The sequence below is a fragment of the Canis lupus genome, chromosome 16, assembly GCF_003254725.2.
Source record: "Canis lupus dingo isolate Sandy chromosome 16, ASM325472v2, whole genome shotgun sequence".
NCBI classification, from domain to species: domain Eukaryota; kingdom Metazoa; phylum Chordata; class Mammalia; order Carnivora; family Canidae; genus Canis; species Canis lupus.
The window spans coordinates 35,095,534-35,108,815 of record NC_064258.1 but is presented as its reverse complement, the minus strand read 5'-3'; the positions used below and the strand labels follow the sequence as shown (position 1 = coordinate 35,108,815).

Here is a 13,282-nt window from a genome sequence, read left to right as displayed (position 1 = left end):
CTGTCATGCTTGTGACATAAAAGCAGCCACTGGGCAGGGAGAAGAAAGAAACCATTTTATCACAACATCTGACTGCCAGGTGGCGATAGCTCTTGGGTCAAAACGATAGATTTTCACCAGTTGGGTAGTATCTGATCTAGAAAGGGTACTTTACACTGCTCTCATTTACCCATGAACACACACTAATAGTTGTCTGTGCTGTGAAGAGAATTACCCCAAAATATAGCAGCTTAGTACAGTGAACATATATTATCTTACATGGTTTCTGCAGGCCAGCTCTAGGAGTGGCTTAATGGGTGATTCTGGCTCAGTGTACCTCATGATGTTTCTCAAGCAATCAGACCTGCAGTCATCTGAAGACTTGACTGGGGCTGGTTGGTCCACTTGCAAGATGGTTGCCTCATAGGGTTGTTGGCAAGAGGCCTCAGTCCTGTACAGTGTGAGCCTCTCCACTGGGCTGTTGGTATCCTCATGATATGGCAGCTGGCTTCTCTCAGCTTCCTTCGGATCCAAGTGAGGAATGACCTTGTCTCTGAAGTCACACATCATCATTTCCACTTCCACTTCTTTTTTTTCTTTTCTTTTCTTTTCTTTTCTTTTCTTTTCTTTTCTTTTCTTTTCTTTCTTTTCTTTTCTCTTTTCTTTTCTTTTCTTCTTTTCTTTTTTTTTTTTTTTTAAGAATTTATCTATTTATTTGAGAGAGAGTGCACACAAGCCAGGGGGTGGGGCAGAGGGAGAAGCAGATTCCCCATTGAGTAGAAATCTCTACACAGTCTTAATCCCAAGACTCCAAGATCATGACCTGAGCTGAAGGCAGACACTTAACTTACTGAGCTACCTAGGTCATTTTATTTCTTGGAAGCAAGTTACTACATTTATCTCACATTCAAGGAAGAGGGGATTATGCTCCACCTTTTGAAGGGGGAGCATCTAAGAATTCATGTTTATGTTCTAAAACCACACAGACACGTCCATTTATGACTGGGTTCCTTACTAGTGCATGGTCAGCATCTCTTAAGGGTCTCCACATTGGGGAAGATGGGTTCAGGAAGAACTTCTATTAATGGGCATGGCACGTGACATCAGGGGTCTTCATCTTGGAAATTTAGATTACCTGTTCCTAAATATACTTATTTTTCATTAAGCATAAATTTAACTTTTCTAGGTTTAGTGGAAATTATTAATAAAAATCTAGAAGAGTAAGAATGTTGAATAAGAGTGTTGAGGGGATCCCTGGGTGGCTCAGCAGTTTAGTGCGTGCCTTCGGCCCAGGCCATGATCTTGGAGACCCGGGATCAAGTCCCATATCGGGCTCCCTGCATGGAGCCTGCTTCTCCCTCTGCCTGTGTCTCTGCTTCCTCTCTCTCTCTCTCTCTCTCTGTCTCTCATGAATAAATGAATAAAATCTTTTTTAAAAAAGTGTTGAAAATAATACAAAAACTTTTTAAGTGATCTCTACACCCAATGTGGGACTCAAACTCTTGGCCCTGAGATCAAGAGTCACCTACCTGCTCTAACAACTGAGCCAGCCAGGTGCCTCCACAAAAAATATTCTAATATATACTTCGTAAACTCATCAACATTTTTAAAATTTGCATTTGTTTATTAAATGTGTATAGAACTTACTACAGGCCAGGCACTGTTAAAAGCAGTTTACATATAACTACACATGAAGTCATTTAATTATCTTAACAGGTAATATCACTCTCTTACAGATGTAGAAATTGAGGCACAGACAGGCTAAGTAACTGTTGCAAGGTCACTGTCACCGGCTAGTAAATGGCATTTGATTCCAGAGTTCATGATCGTAACCCAATTCAGTACTGCCTTTTAGAAATTGCATAATACAGTGGGCTTCCTAAATGCTAACTAGGAAAACAGCTGAGGATTTGCCTTGCTTAGTTTTTGTTATTTTTGAGTTCTTAAACAGTGTGAGACAAAACAATAGGAAAACTTAAAAAGACTTATTGGTCTTCCCCTGAATTCAGTAAGAATTACTAGAAGAGAGGGATGCCTGGCTGGTTCAGTTGGTAGAGTGTACGACTCTTGATCTCTGAGTTGTGAGTCTGAGCCCCACATTACGTGTAGAGATTTTTTTTATTTAAAGATTTTATTTATTCATGAGAGACACAGGCAGAGACAGGCAGAGAGAGAAGCAGGCTCCATGCAGGGAGCCTGATGTGGGACTCCATCCTGGGACTCCAGGATCACACTCTGAGCCGAAGGCAGGCTCTCAACTGCTGAGCCATCCAGGTGTCCCGTGTCCCCGGTTGGAGAGATTACTTAAAAAAAAAAAAATTATATATATATAAAGCCTTTGGCCCAGGTCACGATCCCAGGGTTCTGGGATTGAGTCCCACATCTGTCTCCCTGCTCAGCGGAGAGCCTGCTTCTTCCTCTGCCCATATCTTTGCCTCTCTCTGTCTCTCATGAGTAAATAAATAAAATCTTTAAAAAAATAAATTTAAAATCAAAAAACAAAAAGTACAAGTACTAAAAGCCTTCATGTTAAGGCTATTGGTCATTTTGTCCAAAGCTTTAAGGTGGTTCTGCTTATTAAACTAACTGTGGTGGTCAACTGTGGTGTTTTTTGTTGTTTTACTTATAAAATTAGTGTAATTTCATTTTAGGTAATTTAGGGGGTGGGGAGGAAATACTTCTAATCTTAAGGCCCACCTTCAAACACCACCACTTTTATCATTTTGGTAGCTAATTCCTAGTGTGCAGTCCAACTGAATGAAGGTAGGTATGAAGGTAATGAAGGTAAACGAGTATCTCTTTCAGATACTTGAATCTCAAAGCTTTATGAACCCCACTGTAGACCTGCTGTTTTATCACAAGAGGGCACCAGGAAACGGGATAGATATTCCCCTAGTGATTAGCAAATTGGTTCCCTTGGAGAATTTTATTATCCTTAGTAATGTGACCCATATTAAGGGTACTTTAGACTTCAATGCTGTGTTGTTTTTTTTGTTTTTGTTTTTGTTTTGTTTTTTTTGGTTGTCAATGATTATTGAAATATTTTCCTATGTAGTTCTTAACTAGCTGGGGATTCCACTGCACCACTATTGTTGTCATCTGTGATATCATTAGGGTGGCGGTCATCAACATTGCAGCCCATAGACTGGCCAGTCCCCAGGATGGATCTCTTTAATGGTTCCAGAGAGGAGAGTTCTCTGGCTCAAGATTGATGTTGCATCTGTCGGGCAGTATTGACAATCCCATCAAAAGTGACATTTTCTCTGTCCATAATGTTTTTCTGCTTCAGTTTCTATCTCTTGGTGGTCCTTGAGGGCTTTGATAATCAGGGCAGAGCAGATGGTACCACTTCAATCTGGGCCTGTCTGTTCTAAATGTTAGTTTCACTATAATCCTCAGACCCTTACTAATCACCTGTTGCCTTGGTAATGTCATCACCAACATTTTTTGGAGAAAAAACCCAGGGAGCTGATCTTCACCCCAGGGCAGATGTGGCATCAACTTCCCCACTGGTGCACCTCAGGTATACAACTTTGATCTTGTTGGGGCCGAATGTAGGCGGCATGGTTGGAAGTGGGTGCCTGGTGTTGGGTGAACCTGGCCAGATTTCTAGATAACTGAAGCCGGTTACACCTTGGCCTCCTCCAAGCTGAAAGCCAAAAGCTAGACTTTAAGATTTCCTTAAACATGAACTGGGAAGAGCTCCTTTCCTGCCTTCTTCAAAGAGAGACATATTCTAATATTTTAGAGCATTCATCAAGAGTAGACCCAGTGATAGTAAACACATCCAACGGGAGGCTCAGGCATCATGCCCTTCCACAGAGAAGCATTGCTGGCCCTACTGGAAGCTTTGTAAAGAAAGGTCTGCTCAAATCTTACTCCTTAGCATTCTTCTCAAAGGAGTTTCATAAGTTCATATAAATTTCAATGCTGTTTCTGAATTTAGATTTTTCTCTTTCTAAAACCAACTCAGCTTTCCTTTGGTTTAGACCTTTGAACCAGTGCCTGTTCTGTGTGAAAAACTTTCCTAATGCTGAAGACCCATCATGCAATTTTTAAAACTAGTAAGTAGGCTAACCCCTGATGGGCTAATCACTTCTTCGTGAGTTGTATGCATTCCAAAAGTCAGTCATTTGTTCCCAAACTTGTTTATGCAAGTTATACTGAGTAATTACATAAGTTAATTCAATATTACCCAAAGCAAACAAATAGGAGCGTGAAGAGAGTTGTGATCTCTGTGAAAATAAGCCAAATTCTTGGGAAGACCTGATAAAGAGCTATCTGATATCAGCACCTATCTCTAAAGATAGGTCTTTATCGGGTCTTAAGAAAAAATGCTATGGAATTAGGTATGGGAAAAACATGTAAGTTTAGGGGGAAAGAAAGGTTGTCCAAATCCAGCGGAATTCTGCCCTCAGTTTTTTTCCACAGGTGCCTTGAGTCTTCACTTGAAACTAAAATTGGTAGTGCTACTTGCTTGCATTAATGCATGTCTTATGTACAGCCCCCTTCTGTAGACTCTACTCCAAGGAAAAGCCTTTTTTTTATTTATTTTATTTTTTAAAGATTTTATTTATTTATTCATGAGAGACACAAAGAGAGGCAGAGATAAAGGCAGAGGGAGAAGCAGCCTCCCTGCAAGGAGCCTGATGTAGGACTCGATCCCAGAATCCTGGGATCACGACCTGAGCCAAAGGCAGACGCTCAACCTCTGAGCCACCCAGATGCCACAAGAAAAGGCCTGTTATCAAAGGAGTGATGAATGAATAGACTTGTATGTTTTTAATTTAAAACAACATTTTAAAGATATTTATTGTAATTTTGTGATTCTCCACTTTAACTGACTTTTGTTTTTAACTGACCAGCTACAGATCCTGGCTACTTAGGGAAGAGAGCTTCTACTATAGATTTCCAGGAGCTGCCAACCACACATAGGTAGGGGAATAACGCATCTCAATGCTTGCTAGTGACTTATGTATACTGTCAAATGAATAACACCTCATTTTTATAAAGATTACACATAGAACCCCTGATTTCTGAGTTAAATGCACTTGATTCTTAATACAGCAGATTTTTATAATTTGATTACCTATTATGTATCTAGGTCTATTAGCTAAAAGAGTGGTTTCTAGGTCTTTTGGCTTATCCTATAACTGTTCCTAAAGTATGTTTTCTTTTTACTTAAAGCTGCCTGGCACAATTGTAAATGTGTGATATATATTGCTTAAATGCATAGAGCCCAAAAGGGAAGTGTTTGACTTGTATTTACCCCGTGGTTAGTGAATCTCTGTCATTGTGCTCAATATATTTTATAACTGGAAAAAGAATGATCCACCTTTGAATCCATATGATAATCTTTAAATTTTAACTTTATCATAGTGCAATAAGAAAAATTGGAAAGGTCTTTACTGAATTACAGATAAATTACTGAATTTTGTTTGTGCCAGATGACAGAAAATGCATTTGAGTTTAGAATATTGAAATACAAAGGGGGAAAACTCATGCTGTAAATGAGATTTAGCTAAAGTTAGCTTCCTCTTTCTGCAATATATTAGGGCCCCTTCCCTATATTTCAAGTCTTGCCTAAAAGAAGGGCCATATTATTGCATCAAGGGCAAGCATCCGTCCCTGTCTTCCTCCTCTGCAGATTATCAAATTTTATTCCACTGCCCATCCAATCCACAAGTAGACCATAATCAGTCCATACCAATGAGTATTTGGCCTTTTCCTGGTCCACATGTGTGCCTATAACTTAAATTTGCCTGATACAAGCTAAAGGAAGAACCTATCCTTGAGGGATTTTTTCTTCTGTCACTGGATGCGAACAGAGGAACATGCTGCCAATTTGCTGCTTCGCAGCCATCTTACCACCATCGGGGAGGCAGTAGAATGGCAGTATGGAAAAAAGTGTAGGTGCTTCAAGACATGGCTGAGCTTAACTTAGAGCCTACCTAACTCTGGACTTGTTAGGTGAGAAAATACATTCCCACTATCTCAGCAAGTGTGAGCTGGGTGTTCTGTTACTTACAGAAATTTTATATTCTAAAAAATATCAAAATTTTCCAAGAAATTTTGCCTCGATTTGTTAAGTGGTCTGCTTTGCTGATGTAATTAGTATGCACCTGGTCTATCTGTTGAGCATTCCAGCCCTGCCAGCTGCTGCAGGGATGGCAAATTGAAGAGGGGCAGTAGTGCATACATAAGGAGGCCAGATAAGAAGCATTGTTAATGAGAGATGGTGGCTTTGGGATGGAATCTTCAAGATAGGGACAAATGGAAAAATTAAAGAGACATTTAGGAGGTGAAATTGATAGGATTCAGGGATGGACTAAATATTGAGGGAAGGGAGTAGCAAGGTGGCAAGCATGACCTAGGGTTTCTGTTGTGGAAGTAGATGCATGGTGGTCCAATCACTGAGCTCTAGAGAGCACAGAAAGAAGACAAGGTTTGATATTAAAGAACAAAAATATGTTGTTGGACACAATGATTTTGAGATGCCTTTGAGATATCCAATTTAGATTTTCTATAGCAGCTCAAGACATAATTTATCCTTTTAAAAATGTACAATTTGGGGGATTTTTTTTAATTGGGGGGATTTTAATACATTCACAGATCTATGCAATCATCATTACTAATTTCTTTTCTAATGTTTTCATCACTCAAAAAAAAAAAACAAAAACAAAAACAAAAACAAAACCCCATACCTGTGTGCAGTTATTTTTCATTCCTTCTTCTTCCTAACCCTGGCAACCACTAATCTACTCTCTGTGTCTGGATTTGCCTGTTCTGACAAGCACCTCATCACATAAGATGGATCCTCAATGAAGTTAATGGCTGATTTCTTATCAGGAATCATACAGCTTTTTCCTTTTATGGGGATGACATCCATAGACATTCAGAATAGCCCAGCATTTGACACACTGTCATAGACTGTCCTATATATGATACAGCTTCTAACAAAACTACGCTGTCTGAAACCCCTGGTAGTAGGATCATTTAACTTTATACTGAGAAGGTTGGGAAAGCACAGAATCCACACATGGTGATTTGAGGAGTTCATGCTATGAGACCTATAGTTCTTATGAAGTTGTCTATAAGAAAGAAAACATGTCAGCAGGGCCTACAGTGGTTCCATGTGTGTTGTGTTTGTGACAGGATCAAGTGTGCTTTCCCAATTGAGGAGCAGAAAATCACTGCGAAAGTGTTGAAGGCACAAGCACAGTTAGAAAGCTAAATAGAAAACTGAAATTTTTTTAATTAATAAAAAATTTTTTAGAAATAAATCATGGAAGCTGGAAGACAGTAGGGTGGTTCATTTATTTATTTTTCAGATTTTATTTTAAAGTAATCTCCACACCCAGTGTGGGGCTCAAACTCACAATCCCGAAATCAGGAATCACATGTTTCTCTGACCTAGCCAGGCAGGGCACCCTAAGGTGATATAGTCAGAGTCCTAAAAAAAAAAAAAAAAAAAAAAAAAAATTGTCAACCAATTGAAAACAGGTATTCACAAACAGATAGTTGTACACCAAAGTACACCAGTGTTCATAGCAGCATTATTCACAATAGCCAAAAGGTAGAAACAACCCAAGTATCTATTTACAGAAGAATGGCTAAAAATATGTATTATGTCCATACAGTAGAATATTATTTGGCCATAAAAAGGAATGAAGCATGGATCCATCCTCCAACATGGATGAATCATGAAACATGCTGAAGTTAAAGAAGCCAGACCCAAAAGGCCACATGATGTATGATTTCATTCATCTGATGTGTCAAGAATAGACAAGCATACAGAGACAAAAAGTAGACTAGTGGTTGGCAAGTGATGAAGAGAAGGTCAATGGGAAGAACACGGTTTCCTTTGAGGATAAAAGGGTATATTCAGTAATTGAATAGGGATGACGATTGCATAGCATTGTGAATATACTAAAAATCACTAAATTGTACACTAAAATGTTTAAGATGGTGAATTATGTTACATGAAATTTATCTAAATACAAAAATTTTCTATATCAGGATTGGGAAAATGATGAGACAATTTCCCAATATTCTGAAGTAAAAGTGCAAAACTGAATTTATTATTGGCTCTAATAAGGGAAAACTGTGCTTGTCAGGCATAGTCTCCAAGAACAGAGCAGACGGCTAATCTCATGTAGGGTTTTTGAGAAGTGTGGAATTCATGGATTGGTGAACTTAGTGAGAGTGGGTTGACATCTGTGGAAGTGTGGTTGCTCATGCGAGACCTATCAATTGGCTGGTGCTTGGATGCTTTTTACTGGCACAGATCCATTCTAATTTATTGACTGATCTTCGTATGCAAGAGCCAACACCAGTTGGTTTGCAAAAGCATGTTCACTTCAGCTAGTTGTCACGGATAGATTGAAAAGACTTAAAACCAGTTCGGGTGGCTCCTTGTTACCATGGCTACTGAACAATCAGTCTTTCCCTAAGTTTGTAGGGATCCTTCTTATTCTCATACCAACCTCTTCACTTCTGTAACCTCTTCCATGCTCTCCCTCAGGATCTGATTAATGAGAGGGAAAGGGCAGGAAGTGCTACTGGCTCTGTGCTTCTTTATGCATGTATTTATTCAACAAATTGTCTTATGGGATACAGAGGAGGAGAATCAAACAGTTCCTGTCTCAGAGTCTGGAGATGGAGCCCATCTACACAGTTGATTCCAACTCAATGTGGAGGAATACCCAGGGAAGCCTGAAGAGGTCCCTCCTTCTGTCTAGAAGAGGGAGGGAGTTTCACAGAGGAGGAAAGCTCTGAATGGACCTGACCCTGACCCAGTCCTAGCCCTTTCTCTATCAGTATAAGTCTGCAGGACAAGTCAGGAGAAAAGGCTTTTCAAGAGAAGCAAGTTCACAGTATATTGTGACTGAATTTCTATGTCTATTCATCTAGATAATAAAGTAATATTTATTGTCTTGTGCTAGGCATTTTGCCAAGTGCTTTAAATGGATTATCTTACTAAAACCTCACAAAAACCTAATGATTAGGTACTACTGTTGACCTCATTTGCCAATGAGAAAATGTAGTCTCAAAGGATTAGAGAACTTGCCCACGCTTATCTGACAAGTAGTAGAGACTGGATTCAGATACAGACTGACTTGTAGCTGCTGGGGCCCTTCAATAAGTTCAAGTTCGATAGAGGGAAGAAAAGCCTAGCCTACAGAAGAGGGCATTCAATTTCAATGTGAAGTACCCTTAATCCACCTTAATAAGACATTCATGTTTGGGGCACAGACCATGATTTGCATTCAAAAAGTATTTTAATATTATAAAAAGGTATTTTGATACCATATAGATCCCATAATTTAACAGATGATAATAACTTAATTGAATAATTCTGATTGAGCCATCAAGGTAAAGGAACTAAAATTTATAGAGAAAACTGGTTTCCTCCTTTAGAAAGAAGATTATAACCTAAATGATAGAATGAGAATGACTGACATCTGTGTACATTTATTACAGTTCAAATCAAAACATCAGTTACCTAGATACTTATCATGTGATACATGGATTATATGCAAAAACAGGGGGGAGGGATTCACTAAAGAGAAGCTCTATAGCTTCCATCATCAGCTTCTTAAGGAATTCTAACTGCTACCACCCCCAAAAAGGTAAGAATGACTGTACTAAAATTTTCAGCAGAGAGAAATGACTAATACATTCTTAATGTTGCTTCCATTTACATTCCTTTCTCAGTGTTAATTACTGGTTAGGTTACACATTTTATTTTGGTTACCATTTTTTCTAGTCAAGGCATTTTGGGTCACAAGGCAAAACCATCACTTCAAACTAGTTTAAGCAAAAAGGCATTTATGGAAGGCTCTCGAGATGGCTAATGGAATCCAAGTTCATCAAGCAGAGCTGAGACCCACAGAGGACAGGACCAAGAAGCCAGCAGTCAGCTTCCCTCCCTTGAGTTCCCTCTTCCATCGTCCGCTCCATTGGTCTCAGCAAACCAGTCACTGCTTACATGTGCATCGTGACCCACTGTGGTTGCCTTCACTCCCTGGTTTACATGACCTGCAGAAATAACAACCTAGCATCTCACAGTCCCAGTTCAGAACTCCCAGGATGTAGACTTTGCTTGATCTGATGCCAAGTCCCATTATCATCGAGAGCCAAGAAGGCAAGTGTGATGGCAGCCGCTGGGTCTGACCATGGGCAACTCCTGGAAAGGGGAGCAGAGGCTGAGAGACACCCCATCAGTGTCTCCTGTTCCACTCAATTGAAAATGTCTGTATGCCTGCCTGGATTTCAAGAAATTTTCATTTATAATAGTCTCTAGAATCTGAAAATATTCTCTTTTCCTATGGAGATAATTGAGAAGACTTTACATACACAATGATCTTGCCTTTAGATCAGAATCTCCATTATGTTGGTTTACATCTCTTATTTTTATTGCAGTCCAAGCCTTGAGGAGTTTGTGTCACTTCCCATATTACAGTTTCAGATTCCAGTCACCATCACTACAGCTGCCACACTACCATCTACCCCCCCCCCCCAACACACACACATTTAGCTAAAAAGACAGATGTCTTCCTGAATTTTTAGCTTAAAACGTGCCATGGTTGGGGCACCTGGGTGGCCAGTTGGTTAAGCCTTGGGCTCCGGTCATGGTCCCGGGATCCTGGGATCCAGCCCCACATCAAGCTTCCTGCTCAGCGGGAAGCCTGCTTCTCCCTCCTTTTGTTGCTCCCCCTGCTTGTGCTCTCTCAAATAAATGTTTAAAAAGGAAAAAAAGTTGTCATGATTGACCTATTGGTTAGTACCAATCATCTGAGGAGGTGAATTCCAACCTGTAGTGTCCTATATATAGTTTGTTTCACAAATCCTCTCCCAGTTCTGAGTGCTAGGAGATCTGTGCTTTTTTAAAAAAATGAATTTAAATGAAAATTGCGTTAAGAATTAACTTTGAGGGTCACCTGGGTGGCTCAGTCAGCTAAGCATCTGCCTTCCGCTCAGGTCATGATCCCTGGGTCCTGGGGTCAAGCCAATGTTGGGCTCCCGGCTCAGCGGGAAGCCTGCTTCTCCCTCTCCCCCCCTGCTCATGCTATCTCCTCCTCCTCCTGTCTCTCTCTCAAATAAATAATTTAAAAAAGAATTAACTTTGACTATTTTCCAGGTCCCATTAAGCTAATAGTGACATGGAAACCTCAGTAGGGAATCTTGTTCAAAGGGATCCACCCAGGAGGCTCACACTCTGTTACCCACTATTCATAATAGTGAGTGGCTGCAGACACACCCTTCAGCTTCAGTGATCTAGTCTAGAGTCCTATTTGTCATGGTCCTCAACCTTGGCTGTGCATCAGCTCCCCACGCAGACTTCACAGTCCCTGAAAACTAATATTATTTTTTAAAGATTTTATTTATTTATTCATGAGAGACAGAGAGAGACAGAGACATAGGCAGAGGGAGATTCCTCCCTGCAGGAAGGATCGACGCAGGACTCGATCCCAGGACCCTAGGATCACCACCCAAGCCAAAGGCAGATACTCACACTGAGCCACCCAGTCATTCCTTTTCAAAACTTGAAAAGCTTCCCAGATGACATTACCCCAAGGTAGAAGACTATTAATTACATTTGATGGGATTTTTCAGACAAGAATGTGTGGTACTAATTGTGAAATAAGATTAGGATTTTTTTCCAGATTTCAATTTCATTATAAATATTTAGTACATGTTTTATTTAGTACTGATATTTAGAAAAAAGAAAAGCAAAAGGACACATTTACAACCCCAACATAACTGGTACCATTTTACTACATTTTTTACTAATGCTTCACCTACCACATTTTTGCATAACTAAGGCCCCAGTGTAAATACACAAGACTGCTTGGTTTTATTTTGTACTACTTGACATAACAACGGAAACATTTTCTAGGCAGTATAGGTAGAAAATAAGAAGTAAAAATCCTTCCATTGCTTTAAGGTCCATCCTTCCCACTCACTCTTACCCACGCTGGGTGAAAAATAGTACCTCAGCAGAACAAACATTAAAACACAAGAACACCCAAGTCAGGATTTAGGGGTTTTACCTCAGAGCCTTACCATATCAGGGCTCTTTTAATAACAAAGCCATTTAGCCACTTTGAGTGGCCTTCTTCAGATTCTCAGGACCACTTGCTTTGTTGTGTATTTCTGATAGACTGATAGGGCTGATACATGGTTAATGTTATATTTTATAGTATTACATTCCTCACATGCCCATGTTATTTCACCGCATGAATTTGAAGCTACGTTGATTTTTCAGGCTTTCGTAATGAGACACCACAGGATCAGAATCTTCTAGAACATTCCAGCACCAAGCTCTACTGGACTGTGTGGGCGCTTACTCTAACTCAGAATCATTTGAGTCTTGTCTTTTAGGAAATAAAAAGGAATGATTAAACTAGCAATGTTCTTTTGCCATATGTTTAGTTCCTTCATCTCTCACTGGAAAGTTTGAGGCAATAAGGTCCCCAATATTTTGGTCTGAAAAACATCATGATTCTTGGGAGCCATGACAAATAAAAAGAGTAAATGACATTGTTCACGTCGCATGTAATAGACGATTTCAACTAGAAGACTCTTAAAACATATTTCTAGTGCTGGTCAGAGAGATTGGAGAATCTAGCCAGACAGGATTCTCCTATTATCCCTCTTGGGGATCTGAGATCCCTGCCCTCAAGAACCCACTTGTATAGCCCATGGCCCAGTGCAGTCCCTGAAAGTCTCCCAGAAATGGCACAGGTCGGGGGGTCTGGAGTGAGTCCCACGTCTAAGGCAGATGATGGTGGGTACCAGTAGCACAATTGCAGATCTTAGGCACTAGTAAATAAATGAATGAGAACCAAACCCATCCAGAACAAAAATGACCTTAATGGTTCAAGTTCAGGCCAGGAAAAAAAAAAAAAACTTAACAAGGGGAATAAGTTGTCAAAATAAAATTGTCAAAATGAGACCTCATGGATTTCCTCATGTACATAGCCTCCTTCTTTGATCATGAGTGTTGGATGTTCCTCAACATCTATAATTATCCAATTCTCATTGAAAACTATCATAAACTATTAGTATTTAGCAACTCTGCCTTTTTTTCTTAAAGAGTTATTTATTCTTGAGAGACACAGAGAGGGGGGAGTGGGCAGAGACACAGGCAGAGGGAGAAGCAGGCTCCATGCAGGGAGCCCGACGTGGGACTCCATCCCAGGACCCCAGGATCACGTCCCGGGCTGAAGGCTGAAGGCAGGCACTAAACCACCGAGCCACCCAGGGATCCCGCAACTCTGCCTTAATGAGATTAAGA

At 40.1% G+C, this 13,282-nt stretch overlaps 1 long non-coding RNA gene and 1 pseudogene across 1 annotated transcript in view; both read right to left on the bottom strand.

Moving 5' to 3' along the window:
• Positions 1-3,037: 3,037 nt before the first annotated feature.
• On the bottom strand, positions 3,038-3,544 carry LOC118350919 (60S ribosomal protein L12-like; annotated as a pseudogene).
• A 3,743-nt stretch (positions 3,545-7,287) lies between these two features.
• Positions 7,288-13,282, bottom strand: part of LOC118350920 (uncharacterized) — a 46,033-nt gene continuing 40,038 nt past the window's right edge. Inside the window, exon 3 of the long non-coding RNA XR_004805654.2 lies at positions 7,288-7,432. This is a non-coding gene — a long non-coding RNA (uncharacterized LOC118350920). The remainder of the gene's footprint in view (positions 7,433-13,282) is intronic.